The sequence below is a fragment of the Podarcis erhardii genome, assembly GCF_964252035.2.
Source record: "Podarcis erhardii genome assembly, chromosome: 6".
Taxonomy (NCBI): Eukaryota; Metazoa; Chordata; class Lepidosauria; order Squamata; family Lacertidae; genus Podarcis; species Podarcis erhardii.
In genome coordinates, this window is record NC_138510.1 from 61,267,090 (window position 1) to 61,284,663 (window position 17,574).

At 41.4% G+C, this 17,574-nt stretch overlaps 1 long non-coding RNA gene across 1 annotated transcript in view; it reads right to left on the minus strand.

Annotated features, from left to right (window-relative positions):
- Positions 1 to 1,256: 1,256 nt before the first annotated feature.
- Positions 1,257 to 17,574, minus strand: part of LOC309344685 — a 19,774-nt gene continuing 3,456 nt past the window's right edge. The window contains exon 2 of the long non-coding RNA XR_014157850.1: positions 1,257 to 1,539. This is a non-coding gene — a long non-coding RNA (uncharacterized lncRNA). The remainder of the gene's footprint in view (positions 1,540 to 17,574) is intronic.

Genomic DNA, 17,574 nt, shown 5'->3' on the forward strand with positions numbered 1-17,574 from the left:
GAAAGGCCAATATTATAAAATAAGGGATGTTCAAAGTAGATGCCCAATTTGCATGCACTTGAATCTACAGCTCCTCTGAGATTTAAATAAAATCTGTATATAAATACCATGTAATTAAGGTTCATTATCTCAAAGCTATACATTGTAATGCTTTTATAAGTGTGATGTAAGTGTAATGTAAAGTGACTGTGTGATGTAACAGCAGCTTTCCCTTTTTTTAAAAAAAAAATGTTATTAGCAAATGCAATTTAAAACTTATTTGATCGGTTTATTCAACTGAGCCAGGTGAAAACATCTATTTCTCTTGTTTCCAAAGGATCCCATGCTTTTTTTAAAAAAAAAAAACTATGCATTTTTTACATTATAAACCCCAGGAAGATTGTAATTAAACGCACAAGCAATCTGCCTTTCCCGACAAGTTTAACAAAAGAGATCTGAATCTTTTAAAGTCTCTTTCCATAAGGATTGTGGCTCCCCTGCTGTTTGGAAAAGATAATTTCACTTGTAACCCTAATAACTTGAGCACGGCGGAGGCTGGCTCTGCAAACGGCATGCACTTCACTGCACATCTTGGCTCAGTTAGAAATCGGAAACAGATGGTCCTTGCGGCTGGCGTCCCACTCGGGTCCACTCAGTGCCAGCCCATGGTCGCTGGCTGGTTGCTGCTGGCACTGTGTGACTTGAACATAGTAGGACAGTGGCAGAAGAAATCAAATCTTTTTCACTGAGCAGCACACACTAATGTGGTCTGACAGATCTGACATTCTATACCCAACATCGAGTTAGAATATATTAACCTTTTCGTTTTCTTAAGCGTCTCTTGTACAAGTTACGAAGCCACCCTCAGTAAAGAGTTTTGGGGACAAGGAAGCGCTTTGCAAAAACTACAGGCGACCCTTTCCACATGCTCCCCCACTCCTGAAGTTGTTAGAAACAGCAAGGTTGCATTCAAAAAAACAAGATGCTGCGTTTGGAACCCCTGCCCTAAAGCAGGCCAAACCCTAAGCTGGTAGCGTTAGCATCTGCTGCAGTTCAATCAAGGAAGAAAACCAAACAGCAAGTGGTAAAAAAAAAAATGCAAGCGCTTTTGTAAATGTACAGTGCAATCCTATATATATATATATATATCAGCTCTCAGAAGTAAGCTTTGTTGATTTTAATTGGACTTACTCCCAGGAAAATGTGTATTGGATTACAGCCTTGGTATTTTTTTTCTTTTATTTCTTCCCTCCTCCCCTAAGAATCTGAACTACAAATAAGATTATTTGTTTTTATTGACTAAGGGAATGTTCCTGTGCCTGCCTGAGCTTGGCTTTCATGCCACAAGTCTGCTTGCTCTTGTTGGCCAGGAGCCTCAGCTTGGCTAATCTTTCTGGAATCGAGCTTTGGCCTGTGATGAAGCTGTGGTCCCATGCCCAGCTCATACACTCTCCGTGTGGCAGAGCTGCCGCTTCCCAGGAGCTGGATCCCCAGCCAGGCTGATAATGTCCAAAGGATGGAATCAGGTGGATGCAGCACCACCAGTCTCCGAGGACGCATCTAAACATGGGGAGAAATTCAATTCAGATCACATTCAAAAGCAAACGCACTGAATCAACACTTTCCAAAACAAGGTGCGAACCGGAAAATCAGCCATCCTTCAGAACTCGCACCTCTCCACATTTTTCAGTCCCAAGGACCGCGGAGAAAAATGAATATGCAAGAGTAACGTGTTTGTGTAACTGCATGTATATATATTATGAAAATAGCATTCAAAAATGAGTTATATTAGAGGGGGGAATGCTTGGTGAAAATCTGTATATTAGGCAAAATTGCATACAAAAAAAAGGTGTGTATTTGGAAAAATTTGCACTAAAATGATGGTGAATTTTCATGAGGACTTTTTCTAAGGAAAAAATGCAAACTGATGTGGAAATGTGGAGAACAAAAATTACAATTGGAAGGGTGTGTTGGGGAGTGATCATTGCAAGCAGCACCTATGTGATTCACTCATTTATTGTGATCTTGGCCTCTAAATGTTATGAGACTGGGGTGGAATGCAATCACAGCGAGCACCCAAATACACATGCTGTTAACAATGTGACTAGTGTTGAACATTTAAAAAAAAAAATCCAGGTGCACTGCTGGGAAGGGGTGATGATCAAGTTCACTGCATAGGGGGAAGTGAAAGTTAAGTCTCCCTCCACATCTGCAGTCTCTATTAAATTCATCACACACATACACACGCCCACCCTGCATGGGATTTAATATTAGAGTGGGGAAACTCCTGTCTGCACATATGGGAGGTGTTTTTATTTTTATTTTCTTAAAGCTAGTTGTGCCTTAGGGGTGGCTGGATGTCAAGGAGATTGTGGCTAGGGAAGGAAGACTTAAATCTTTCCACACCATACCATGTGATCTCCACCCATGTTTGGTATTTCATTTTGTAAAGCACACGTGGTGTTTCCAAATTGTAGCTTCAACCTCACTTGTAGTTTTGCCCTGAGCCAACCACTGGACTCTGGTTATGTATGAATGGAGCCAAAGTCTGCTCCCATAAGATTCTCCTCCTGGGAAGATTCTAGCGGGGTGGGGAAGTCCTCTGCGAAGAAGAACTGTGAGAAGCCCGGAACATAACAGAATCCTGGAAAATTACTCTGTGTCAGTGGCGTAGCGTGGGGGGTGCAGGGGGGGCCGGCCGCACCGGGCGCAACATCTGGGGGTTAGGGAAATCCACGGGTTAGGGGGCGCAAATCCACGGGTTAGGGGGCGCAAATCCATGGGTTAGGGGGCGCAAATTACTTGCCTTGCCCCGGGTGCTGATAACCCACGCTACGCCACTGCTCTGTGTAGACTTGTACCCAGCACACACCAGTTGTGTGATTACTGCAGCCTGCTCTTTGTGGCCTAGTAGAGATCTGCCCAGGGATTAGCAAATGCTCTTAAAGTGTGTTTTGCAGAGGCAAGTTGCACTGAGAACAATCCCATGTGCTGCACATGCCCTTAGGACACATCTGCCCTGCAGGATGTGCCGGTTATATTTCATGCAGCTTTCATTCTCTTCGTCTATACAGAACATTTGCATTTTCCACATTCCTGTGCCACATTGTTCTGCTTTTATTTCATCTTATCTCCACAGTGTTTGAGGTTTTTTTCTCAGGTATCCAAATATGATCAGCTCCGCTGACACACGGTGGGTTACAAAGGGTGAGTGTGTCAAGTCTCCATCCACATATTTGGGGGGAACAATTATTGTTTGCTTCTTCATCACGTTTTGCAATACACATAGTAAATAATAAAATCAACAAAAGCTAAAAGACTCCTCCGACGATGTATTTAAAAGGGACAAGGTCTACCTACCCTGTCTAAAGGACGAGCACAACAAAGCCCACTGACATCTCTAACTACCCTCCCAATTGCAAAGTGTAAGCCTTGGTAGGTAGGACTGTTTTTGCCTGTTGTTTAAAAGCAGGAAGAGATGGCGCCATTTTGCATCCCGCAAACTGGGAGCCACCACTGAAAATAATCCCTTTTGATCAGAATAGTAGTAGTTCCAGTGTATTATTATGTGTTCAATGAGGGCATGGAGATGGGGAAGCGTGAGAGGGACTTGAGAGCATGCATGCCAGCCCCACAGCCCTATGCACCTGGGCCATCTTGCTACAGCGTTCCCAACAATGCAAAGTCTTCTAGCCATGCATCATATGACACATTAGGGACAGCTCCCTAATATAGCTGGCAACTTTTTTATTTTCTTTCAGAGGGCAAAGAGGACTCTTGCGCCTGTTTAACAGCCACAAGGCAAGCAGAACTTGAACAGATGCACATTTCCCTCATCTCTGCATAAGCAGGCTGAGAGGTGCACGCCCACTGAATTTCTGCCTGTTGTGCATATTGGCCTACTGAGAAGCATCATCCTGTTGAATTTTTGCCTCCTGTGCGTCTGCTAGGGGAATAAGAGCCCAGCCCAGGAAAATAATGACAGTCCTTGAAGACTAAGTTATATCAATTTTCGGCTCGAATCCCTTTTAATTATACCTCAATACCACATTTATTTAGAGTTTGGACCTGCTAGCGCATTAGTTGATTTAATGCACACCACACTAAGGATTCAAAGCGATGAAAAGAAAACGACTCACATTATGCCTGAAAAAGATTGGGCCCTAAGGCATTAGAAGTAGCACTTTGCTTGTAATTGAGTTGGCTGTCACTTAGGGTTTTGGTTACTCAAAGCCCTTCTTAAAACACCATTCTAATCAAACATTTGCTTAGAGGTAATCACATATGTGCTTTGTTGAATTGGGACCATACCGAGAGATGGCGGAGGAGAAGGAGAGGATAGACCTAAACTGCTAAAGAACATTTAATTGTTGAGCCACCTAAAGACGTAATTAAATGCCCTTTTACACTAATTTCAAGACTGCTATACCAGTGTAAGCAATGTTTGGGTCTTCTATAGCCAGGCCATTCTAATAAGTTTCAGAGGCCCCAGCAAAAGCATTTTAAGCATGAACTCGTGTGGCATGGAAAACTTTGCACATGTAACTTGTAAGCAGGGTTCCCAGGAACTAAGCAACGCTCCTGTACAGATCACTGCAAAGCAAGACACAGAAATTAAGGTGGCACAACTTTTCATATCAATATGGGTCCATGCCTGAACCGAATTTCTGAATTCAGATTTATGTTAGATAAGTAACTGGATGTGACCGGTTTTTGACCTTTTATGTTTACTCACTTAAACACGCGGTGGTTTCTTTTCTCTTCTTAGGCCCCCACCCCATAACTTTTTTAGCCTGCAGTCCTAGCCATACTAACCTGAGAGCAACTCCCATTGAACTCAGTGGCACTTACTGCCAAGTAGCCACATATAGACTGGCTCTGTGAGACTCTTTTGCCAGGCTGCATGTGAGATGAGGGATCTTTAAAAAAAAGTTGATTGCACTATAGGAAATCCTGCAGGTGGGTTCAGACTTTGGCTCCCTCCAGTCCCAGCCTGTATGGCCAGTTGCCGGGCATGATGGGGATGGCAGTCCAGCAACATCTTCCAGACACCATGTTGGCTAGACCTTCCCTATCCCTACTACTTTCTGTTAGAGTTACCATCTTTTTTTAAAGTGGTCCTGGTCCTCTGCAGTTAGCAGCATCCTGGCACTCAAAGATAACTTCCCCAGCACTTCATCTGCATGCTGTGGAAAGTTTTACTAGTTGAAACTTAGCTCGTCATGTGACACTTATAGGAAAATTCCCCCTTCTATGTACTGTATTGGTACCGTTTCCGACATATAAGAGGAAGGGCCGTAGCATTGTGGCAGGACATCTGCTTTGCATGCAGAAGGTCCCAGGTAATCCCCCAGCACCTCCCAGCCAGGACTGGGAGAGATTCTAGTCTGAACATCTGAAAAGCCACTGCAAGTCAGTGCAGGCATTGCTGAACTGGATAAACCAACAGTCTTCTTCAATATAAGGCAGCTTTCTGTATTTGTTCCCATTTCACAAGACCTTTCTTTGCTTTGACTGTGCTCTGATGCAAGAAAGCCAGCAGGCAAAGCTTTTCTTGGTATAGTAATCAAACTATCTATTTAATGTCTGTGTGCAAGGATGTTCTTAGAGGCTGAGGAGAATCGCAGCTTTGAAAACTGCCCTGTGATCCTTGGTTGAAGGGCGGTATGGAAATGTAATAAATAAAAATTAATTAAAGGTGGTTTCACGTGCAAATACACAACTTTCTGTCTACCTTGCCTGTTTTGCAAGCCTCTCTTCATCTTCTATCCTGCTGCCACACTTTCACAACCCTTCAGTGGGCAAGGAAATTCCTCAAACTCACAGATGCAAACTGTGTACTGCTTTAGTTTCGGTGGCGTTTCCAAGCTGATTATTTGACTAAGCAGCTCTTGCTGCTTAGGAGCACTTTCTAGATGAGTACAGCAGGTGGCAGTGCCTATGCTGCGTGCCACTGAGAAAACTTTGAGAGAGAACAACAAAGGGCATCCCTCTCACTCCGTCTGTGGAGCCAGTGTGGAAAATGCAAGCTCAGTGGTAGAGTGCATGGCTTGTGTGCAAAAGGTCCCAGATTCAATCCCAGGTAGGGATGAGAAAGACTCCTGCCGGAACCTCAGGAGGTTCTGCCAGCCATTGTCAACAATACCAAGCTAGATGGAGAAATGGTCTGACATCATCATCATCATCATTTTTTATTTGTATGCTGCCTTTCCATAAATAAAACAATGCTCAAGGCGGCTTACAACATGACAACATGACAAAAGCCATAAACAATAGATCATCAAAAATATACAACCAAATGGAAAACAATTTCCACATAAATCATAAAATCTAAAACTTAGAATACAGTATTAATATTATTAATGTCACAATTTAAAATGACATAGTTATAAATAATGTGACATTTATTTAAAAGTGGGAGTGCTCTTCAATAAGTTCACAGCATGCAGGATTTTCAGAGAGGAAAAATGCTGGAGAGCTTGCTCCTAAGACTCAGCAGGAAAGGTGTTCCTGCAAGGCACCTAAACGAATCATTTCAAAACTAATGCGATCCTTGACTTCATTAACAAAAGCTTAGTGCCCCGATAAGAAGTAGCAAGACCTGTTCAAACAATTGCCTAAACCAAAGGTGAGGAAACCTTGCAGCCAGGCAGCCCAAGATATTTATCTTCGTACGTTTGACAAGTGAATGGGGTCACCCACCTGACATCAAAACAAAGACTGGGATCCATTTTGGGCAGGCTGGCTGAAGGATGGCTGGGAGAGATGCCTTTGACTCCAGGGCTGCACTGCTGTGGGGAACAAGTCCCTCTTGAAATGACCATGCTGTAAGATCTGGACTCCCTCCATACGGACTGAAGGTGTGAATAGGTGAAATAAGCCATACCTCTTAAACTATGACAATCTCCACTGTGTCTTCAATTCTCCATAGGGGCACAAACCCTGGGTGAGCACCTGGAACCCCCTGGCAGAGGGTGGGGTGGCACCCAACTTTTGTAACACTATTTTGTCTAAACAACTGAGGAAAATTCCTAATGATAAGAGCTGTTCAACAGTGGGATAAACTTCCTCAGGAGGTTCTGGGATCTCCTTTGCTGAATGTATTAACACTCAAGGTTATGTTTTATCTTCCAGGAATACTGCAGTTGCAAGGTTCCTGCACTTAGCAGGGTGTTGGACTGAATATGACCCAGAGAAACTATAGTTGAAAGAAGTTCCCCTTCTCTCTTCTGTGCTGTTCCTATCTCTATTCAGCTTCTACCACCAGCACTTTCTGTGTTTGTCTGTGCATCAGGACATGTGCATTATGAGGGGAAATGGGGTCTAGTAGCAACTGTCAACACTCTTTAAATGCCCCATTTCTCAGGATTCTTTTTTTTTTTTAAGAATAATTTTTTATTAACCGACCAATCACATCAAATCAAACCAAATTACATACATTCCAAATTACACAGCCGAATTTTAAATTTTTGTTGGGGGTACCCATATTTCAAGTTTTGAAGGGGATCCAATCAACTTCTTGCTTCTTACTGCTGTTTTAATGTCCACAAATCTAATCTTATGATGTTCACAGTACTATCCAGTCCTTTCTTACTGTTTTTCCACATCTCTTGTTGTTATTTTCATATACTTTTCCTTTCTCTTTGTGACCTCTGATAATCTCCGCAAGCTGGTTAGAACAGTTTGTAATCCTGCGTGGATTTTTATTTTTTTTATCCAGTAGCCATATCCAGACATTTTCCATATAACATCACTTCCATACATCAAAACAGTCTTAGCGTCATTAATCTTCACCAATCTGCCTCCTTTCTCAAAACCTCTGAGGAGATTCACTAGGAATGCAGTCTGAAAACAAGTCCTTTCTTCCTCCCGGCTATAAATCCTTTGGCAAGATAGCGACTCCGAATTAATTGCTGCGCCATTCCCAAAAGCTCTTATTGCTTCTCGATCTTCATAAAGCATACTTTTGGTTAAAGTTTATCTCCACACAGACCTTAATCATCCTGCTTGGGTCAGTTCAACCGACGATTCTAATGAGGAGGGGTTCTTGTAAATCACATAGAAGGAAAGTAAAAAAGGTTCCCCCCCCCATTCAGTCCCATTGTTGTCAACATACCCAGCCTTTGGTGTATCTTCATCGTAAAATATTCCTGTTTCTCCAACCCGTCGTCTTCTTTCGCAGACGTCACTTAAATTAGCAGACTTCACTCCCCTTCTTCACTTGAAATATGTGCATTTGCTTCTTTTGTAATTAATTATTCCAAACTGCTGCAACTAGTGCGCGATCAGAGACAGCATCCAGGAGAGCCGAGGTCCACACGGGGGCATTCTGCCTAGGGCCCTCACCCCCTTCTTTCGAATTAGGGGGTGATTTATGGGCACAGCAGGCAAGGGCAGTGTTCCCCATTTCCTTGGGGCAACAAGGGAGGCTGCCTACTCCCATAACAGCCTCTTAATTACCCCGTGTGGGTTGGAGAGATGGCATTGTCGGCCATCTTCCAATGCGCCCCCTAGTGGATTCTTTGAGGGAAGCCATGACTGTTTAAAGTGGCATGATACTGCTTTCAATATATAGTATAGATGAGGCCCAAATGCAGCAAAACAAAAAACATAATGAAAAGCAGTTTGGTAGTTTACCATTGCATTTATATAATAAATGTCCAGCGTGCCTATTTTATATTCTCTGTTATGATCTACCGTATTTACTTGGGCGGCCAGGTTATGACTATGTGCTGTATAAAAGACATCGCAGAGTTTGGAGCTCGTGTTGGGCATCGTGTTGGGCAAGGAGTGGGGTTGTTCTAAAACTTCCCAGAAAGTTTAACTTGGGCTAGTAAAAAAGAAAGAAAGTAAAAATAATTGAGGACTGTGGTATATTGATTAATCATACTGAAGAAAATACTTGTTTCCATAATGCATTGCAAATTATGGATTGTTCTAAATCTACATGGCTAATTAGCCAAAATAAGAACGCACCTGGGATGTGAACTCTTCCTTGGAGCCCATGCACAGTTTTGGAAAATTCAGGGGGTTTGATTCAATTACACCAGCATAGTTCCTTAAGAGACCTAATCAGAAAAACCTGTCTTCAGTTGCACAATGCTAGCGTGCATATTCAACACAAGGCCAAAGACATGTGATTGGATAGGCCTTTAATTTGAGCAAGGATCCAAAAATAGCTGGTGGGATATTTTTTCTCTCTCTTGGATTTTCTCCCACAGGCAATGCACCGTTGAATGTACTGCTTCATCCCATTGTGATTTTGTTTCCCTTCCAAGCTGGAAGACTTGGTCACTTTAGGCTTGTTCTGCTGGATCAGAAGAAACTTATCTCAGCTGCCTTCCATGCTACCGAAGGGGATTATGTCACCCTAATTCCCATCTCTCCACCCTATATAGTGAAACAAGCAAACAAAAACCAGTGTTGAGCAGGCCTCTGCCACAAAGGGGAATGGAAACCTGGTCAAAGCTTTTGCTCTGATTTTGTGTGAAGCATTGTTTGTGCTTGCAGCTAGCATATTATTATTATTATTATTATTATTATTATTATTATTATTATACCACCCTTCATCAAAAGATCTCAGGGTGGTTCGCAAGATATAGAGGCCTTAGACTCCAAAGATATTGGGTGCTCCAGCATCTTTTTCAAAAAATACCTCTCATGATCTGGTGGATGCTATCTGTGGCTGATCGTTGGTGCACATGGTTTGGTCCTGGCTGGTAGTAGCTCCTTTCTGTTTAGATGTTATCACCTGCACTAATATGGTCCTTGAAGTATCTTTAAGATTTGCAGATGGACAATACTGGAAGGACAGTTCAGTGCATCCAGTAGTACCATAGGCCAAAGGACTGAAGGATCTCTTGGTGTGTAACTATGGCAGACAGTGGCAGAAAAGAATATAGCCATGTCATCTTCATATACTGACTGAGTTGTCTGCATAGCAGGCAGATGTGTTGTTTTTGTTTTATTCAGGTATCACACCATACAGGAAAGAATGCAACAGTGAGTTTCTTTCATAGAATCATAGAATCATAGAGTTGGAAGAGACCACAAGGGCCATCGAGTCCAACCCCCTGCCAAGCAGGAAACATCATCAGAGTACTCCTGACATATGGTTGTCAAGCCTCTGCTTAAAGACCTCCAAAGAAGGAGACTCCACCACACTCCTTGGCAGCAAAGTCCACTGTCGAACAGCTCTTACTGTCAGGAAGTTCTTCCTAATGTTTAGGTGGAATCTTCTTTCTTGTAGTTTGGATCCATTGCTCCGTGTCCGCTTCTCTGGAGCAGCAGAAAACAACCTTTCTCCCTCCTCTATGTGACATCCTTTTATATATTTGAACATGGCTATCATATCACCCCTTAACCTCCTCTTCTCCAGGCTAAACATGCCCAGCTCCCTTAGCCGTTCTTCATAAGGCATCGTTTCCAGGCCTTTGACCATTTTGGTTGCCCTCCTCTGGACACGTTCCAGTTTGTCAGTGTCCTTCTTGAACTGTGGTGCCCAGAACTGGACACAGTACTCCAGGTGAGGTCTGACCAGAGCAGAATACAGTGGCACTATTACTTCCCTTGATCTAGATGCTATACTCCTATTGATGCAGCCCAGAATTGCATTGGCTTTTTTAGCTGCCGTGTCACACTGTTGGCTCATGTCAAGTTTGTGGTCAACCAAGACTCCTAGATCCTTTTCACATGTACTGCTCTCAAGCCAGGTGTCACCCATCTTGTATTTGTGCCTCTCATTTTTTTTGCCCAAGTGCAATACTTTACATTTCTCCCTGTTAAAATTCATCTCGTTTGTTTTGGCCCAGTTCTCTAATCTGTCAAGGTCGTTTCAATAATAAATATCTATTTTTACTTAATCAGTTTGTATTTATTTATTCTTTGAAATTGGAAATTGGAAGGAGAAATAATGGATTTGTCTTGCGACAAATTCTATATTAGCAATTTCCCTGCATTTGCCCATTAAAAGCTGCAGCAGCAGCTGTGAGGCACAGGGCATATAGATCTGAGCAATGCTCAATTCCATAGAACTTCACTGAGATTTCCATAAAAAGGTGTGTGGGTCTGCTTCGAGCATGCCCCTCCTCAAGCTTAAATTGAGAATATTTTTAACGCAGAGGAATGGAGGGAAATGTTGTCACTATGATTTTGAGCTTGCTGTTTTGTGAATTTGCCATTTCATTTCAAAAATGAAAAGTTTGGGCTTTATGCCTTTCTGGCTACATCCTTCCCCAAAGTTAGAAGATATTCTCCCTAACCTCAGACATAACAGAAGCTGATTATATTAAGTCTGGTGTGCTGTACTCTGCACATGAACAGAAATGGTTACTTCACATGTTTGGAAATTAGCTGTGCGTTGCATGTTCTGCTTTGCTCTAATGTGTTCTGGACTCCTGACTCGAATGAAACAATCATTTAGAACTCTGCCATGGAGAGGGAACTCATAATGGGTGGAATAACAGGTTATTTTGTATTCATCTGCATGCATTGACAATAGGAACATAGGAATGGTGCATCTCTACCCTACTCCAAGATTTCACTACTAGAGACTCAGATTACAAACTTGAACATTGAAGAACAACGCTAGGAATCTACACAAACACACTCAAACAATTAATATTGAATTCCCCACAGGCTGTAATTTTCTAGGGACTGCTTTAAAAAAATTATCAGGACAATCCAGTGATTATCACCTGCTAATTCACGGGACATAAACTTGTCAGTGGCTCCTAGTAATGGTTAGTAACTGGTGAAATTATCCCATCAGAAATCATAATTAGCTAATCATGTAACAATCTAAGGTGAGCGTTCTCCATTATTTGGGGATACTGTAGTTTATACAATTATTTGCGCATCAACAGAGTGCATCTCAAAAATGTGTGATGTGTAGTATGGCATCCCAATGTCATGATGGGTGTCACAGAGTCATGTATCACCCTCTCTGTGACTAGCTACTTTCATGGGCCCTGTGTTTACAGTTAGGTTGACATGGGACCAAAGGAAGTGGTTGTGGCACAAGCAGACACAGATGAATAGGCAGCGGAAATACACAAGAGGATACCTAGCAGAACTCAAGCCACTCTTCTTAAGGATGATGTTATTAAAAGATTTCAGATCCAAATTTTTAAACAGACTGCCTCAGCAAACTAAAGGGTTAAAGGTAAAGGTAAAGGGACCCCTGACCATTAGGTCCAGTCGTGACCGACTCTGGGGTTGCGGCGCTTATCTCGCTTTATTGGCCAAGGAAGCCGGCATACAGCTTTCCGGGTCATGTGGCCAGCATGACTAAGCCACTTCTGGCGAACCAGAGCAGCGCACGGAAACACCGTTTACCTTCCCGCCGGAGTGGTACCTATTTATCTACTTGCACTTTGACGTGCTTTCGAACTGCTAGGTTGGCAGGAGCAGGGACCGAGCAACAGGAGTTCACCCCGTCGCGGGGATTCGAACCGCCAACGTTCTGATCGGCAAGCCCTAGGCTCTGTGGTTTAACCCACAGCGCCACCCGCATCCCAAAAACTAAAGGGTGAAAACACAGTAATTCCATGAGGATATGCATGGCAAATGGGACATTTCTAGTTCGTTAAACAAGTAAAAGGTTGCAGCAATCAACATCTGAGCACAAGCAAAGATGACTGAGTTTGAATGTTTAGTTGTGCCAAATTTGTATGCACAGAAAACAGAAATCAATATAAAAAAATCTATGTCTGAATTGTGAAAATATTAAAGAATGTTAGTTAACTCAATGTGTACATCTGGGCATTGAGGAACCTCATAGATATAGCCTACAATGTCAGAACTGATCCTTTAGTGACATCAGTCCTTTCGAACTCCCTCCCATTACATACCAGACAAGCACCATCTCTGTTGTCTTTTGGGTGCCTGTTGAAAACATTCCTCTTTCAAGAAGCCTTCAAAGTGAAGATTCTTACCCTAGTTGCTATGTGTATTGAATCTTAAATAGTTTGATGTCATTTATTTTATTTATCACATGTATACCCTGCCTTTCCTTCAAGGAAAGAAACTGTGACTGCCCAAGAGCGCCCTGCCTGGGAGCTTCATGGCTGGCTGAGTGGGGATTTGCACTCTGGTTTCCCAGGTCATAGTTATACACTCTAACCACTACACCACATGGACTGGTTTTTTTTTTTATAGATGCAATTGTTTTCTATATTTTTTTTATTGTACTATATTGTGAAATCGCTTGCTGAGATGCTTCCTAGAAAGCAATTAATGAATGAAATAGTTAAATAAATAGTACCAAATGCCTAATTTCGATTTTCGGCATCATCTCTCGTCATGATGGCTATATGTGTCCTCTGGGATCAGAGGTGGAATGCCTCTGAACACCAGTTGCTGTGGAACAACAGCAGAAAAAGGCTACTGAGTCCATGTCCTGCTTTGTGAGCTTTCTAGAGAGAAGAAGAAGAAGAGTTTGGATTTGATATCCTGCTTTATCACTACCCAAAGGAGTCTCAAAGCAGCTAACATTCTCCTTTCTCTTCCTCCCCCACAACAAACATTCTGTGAGGTGAGTGGGGCTGAGAGACATCAAAGAAGTGTGACTGGCCCAAGGTCACCCAGCAGCTGCATGTGGAGGAGCAGAGATGCGAACCCGGTTCACCAGATTACGAGTCCACCGCCCTTAACCGCTACACCACACTGGCTCTGGAACTGGATGCTGGACTAGACAGAACTTTGGCCTGGTCCAGGAGGGCTCTCCCTACGCTCTTAACGGAGCTGCCTACATTTCATTTCGTGCTAGATGTTTTATCCTTTACGTGAACGAATGCTGGAAACTTAGGGCAATCTCTCAACACATGTTCTGTAATTCTGATGTATATGGGTTGCTTGATTTCTTATTATAACTGCTAGCACAGCTACTACTTTCATACTCACTTAGCAATGTACAGTAGGTGTACTTAAGTCTTATTGAGAGCACAAAAGTGACACTCTCTGACCGTGAGGCTTAAATCTAAGTAGGCAAATAGGGGAGTGCTTGAAAGAATAGTAACCAAAATAGAACAGGCAATGGTCCCAGCAGTAAATTTTAAGAAAGTCAACTTTATTTATCTAGGGGGTTTAATGTGCTTTGCAGATACTGTATTTTGGCATTTCCACTCCAGTTTAGTAAACACTTCACTAATTCTTTCCCTGCCTTCAATATCAGACACATTGTGTTTTGTATAGGAAGTAGTCCACATTCATAACAATCTCCATAGGCAAATGTGTTCTAATTTTCATCCAGCATCTTGCTGAGTAAACATGCATGCTAAAACTGTCATACACATATAATCCTGTGTTAATCAGGAAAACGAAAAGGGGCCAGAGGGACCTGGATATGCAGGTACAATGTTACACATTTGTGGGGTGGGTGGGTGGGTGGGAATGTTGATGATCATCTCAGTCCTGAGCAGTTTTTCCTACTTTACAGAAATTGAGGTTTAAAGGGAATATGTCTTTGTGGTTTATTAGCTTTCTAATGATATGGTTTTGCATGGGTGTCATTCACATGTCATGTTTTGCAGAACAGTGATTGACAAGAGTTAAATTCAAAACATATAGTCGTTCTCTAGTGTGGGGGTTTATTATTTCCTCCTCCCCCCTCCTTTTCTGTGATTGAAGGAAAACTGTTTAGATGTTTGTTTCCAAAACGGCATCTGTCAGCAATCAGGGGGGGGGGATATGCATAAAACAAATGCAATTGTTTAGAGTAGCATTTCCTGGATCATGTTAAATGCTTGATTTGCTCCCCATTATGTTCACTAAATAATTTTGTTTTCCACAATAATTGTAATATTTAACATGTTGCATTTAATCTTCTTTCAAGGCTATTAGTAACAGCTCACTTAGAAAAGGAGTAGTTGCTCGACAAGAAAAGATCCGCTGCCACCCACATCATAAAGAAAAATGGTAAAGTTAACTGCACCCTAATTGTTCTGGATCGAAAACACAGTTATTCAACAGCATTGATTCTTTACATCAGACTACTGTACTGTCCAGAATGGAGTGATTTCATGCTGTTTCCACTGCTAAAATGAACTCTATATTCTTTTCCTGTAATCACTTCAAGTGTTTGGCATGTTTTTCATAGCTAAGTTAAAGACAGAGCCAATAATATCAATACTGGGCCCAAAAGACCCTATCCACATAGTGGAAAACAAAGAATTTCCTGCAAACATTATCAGTCAATATATAATCATACAAGATCACACCAACTTATAGACATACTGGGGAGGGGGCAGGTTTGATCGTTTATTCACCTACATTTTTAATAAGAGACAGAAAGCAATGTAGGCTCAGTGCTACTCAATTAATTATCACAAGTGCTGGCTAGTTGTTTCCTGTGAAAGAAAGGGAAGCAGGGAAGGATGAAAATCAATCTCATGTTGGTTAGATGCTGATTGTTGCTTAATCATCTTACTTTATATTTTGCATTACAGTTCTTAAGAGCACCAAGCAGCCCATAGAAGAAAGAACAGGTACTTTTGATGACGCCAGAGTGAACAGACATGGATATTTCGGCCACCCATCACAAAGGCCACTGCTAACAACATCCATTTTCTTCCTGGATTCTGAGCACAACTTTAAGACTTCCTACACTAGCTAAAGCTACACCTGTAAATGGAGCTGATACTGAACACGGAGAGCATGCTAAGGACAAGTCAAACACCTGTGCCACTGATGTGATGATTTTATCATTACACACTTGTATGCATGTACATTTATGATATACATAAACACATTCATTGGTAAATTTATTGGTAAATTTACCTGGAAATTCTGAAACCTTCTATCTCAAGTGTCTTCTTGAGGATAAGTCAAATGATATTACCCTGGCCATGGCAAAATTTCTATCAGAGGTTATAAGAAATAGAAGTCAACATGCTCTGGACAAAACCTAGTGACTGCCTTGAAATCTTTTCCTTGTATCTCTGCTGCATTTTTACTTTCAAAACTGTTTTTGTGGGTCTTAGGACCGTAATAAAGAATGTGCGTGAACACGCAGGGCACACTAAGGACAAGTCAAACACCTGCGCCATTGATGTGATGATTTTATCAAATACATACAAACTTGTATGCATGTACATTTAGGATATATATAAATACGTTTATCTGTGCGCACACCACATGTAGAAAGAAAAGGAAATCTCACTCAGAAGTGTATACGTACACATATAATTTTATTCTCTCCATGCATATTTATACAAATCTTATCTGACATCTCCTGATATGCACATGCATGCACACACACACACACACACACGTTGTATAACAAAATTCCTCAGTGCTGTTAGAGCTGAGTAAAAACTACTTCCAACCCCTAATTAATAACTGTCTTGCAGGTGGGAAAGTTAGAAAAGTCTGCGTTTTCAGGAAGCTAAACTATGGAATTCTTATTAATAGGCAAAATATTTCTCCATCATTTCAAAATCAATTTTGAACAATTTTACACTGATGAAGTGCATTTTAATGAAGCTTAGCTACCAAACTCTTATTATTCCACAAAAATTATCAAAACTATTTTCCAGCAAGGGGGAGAAATTTCAACCATTGAAAAATATGACCACCAATCTCCTAAAATTAAATATTTGAATGAAATCTATTGATTGACTCGCAAAATGAAACACTCTATTGTTGGTTCAGATGTTCATTCATGTGTCACTGAAGGAAATATCTTCATAAAGTAGGTTTGGATCCTGCATTTCCAGATCCCTTCTTCAAGAATACAAGTAACAGGTAAAAGTACTTATATTAATACATATGTGTGAGCCTCATGGCAATAACATGTGTCACTTACTAGGAAACACACCTCATAGAACTTAGAAGGACTTCCTTTCAAGTAAACAGGAACAGGATTGGCTGCCAATAAACCAAAAAAACAGAGGATACAAATTATATGGTTGAGTTTTCATTTTAGTTCAAAGTGTTCCACAGATTATGCAACTTGGTGCATAACTTCGCAGAATTGGTCTTCTACTTTTGTGCTATGGCATGACTTTTGTTGAACAGGAGATGTATATCAGTGGTGCAGGTGCTACAAATATAAGTGGCAAACATTTGTGAGCTGTAACAAAAATGATGACATACAAAATATGAAATGATATCCTTCACTGAAGTGACTTTACTGAGATAGATGTATAGCTATATGAATGATAGATAGATAGATATTATGATGGTTCACTGTAAATTCAGGTCAATGGCATGCCATTTCTTTGTGGTGTAGCCTGAAGTGGAGATATGGCGGGCATGTGGTGATTTTGGATAACTTGGTGTTTTGAATACTCAGCGTATGGAAAATAGGACTCTACGAAATTAAATTTAAAACCCCAAAAGGGAAATATCTAATTCAAAAGTGCCTTGTCTGGGTATCTGTTTGTAGACCAATGGATTATTTTGAAACGTTATCAAATACACAATCACACACACACACATACACACCCCTGTATAATACTCAGAGGGGTGAAGTCAAATCTTAGATTTCATTTTTACATGAGAGCATTTTTAATTTTCTGAAGAATAAAACTCTTTCTTTAAACTATTTAGACCTGCATTTTGCTTTTATTTCCTGAAATGATTATGTTGTGTGCA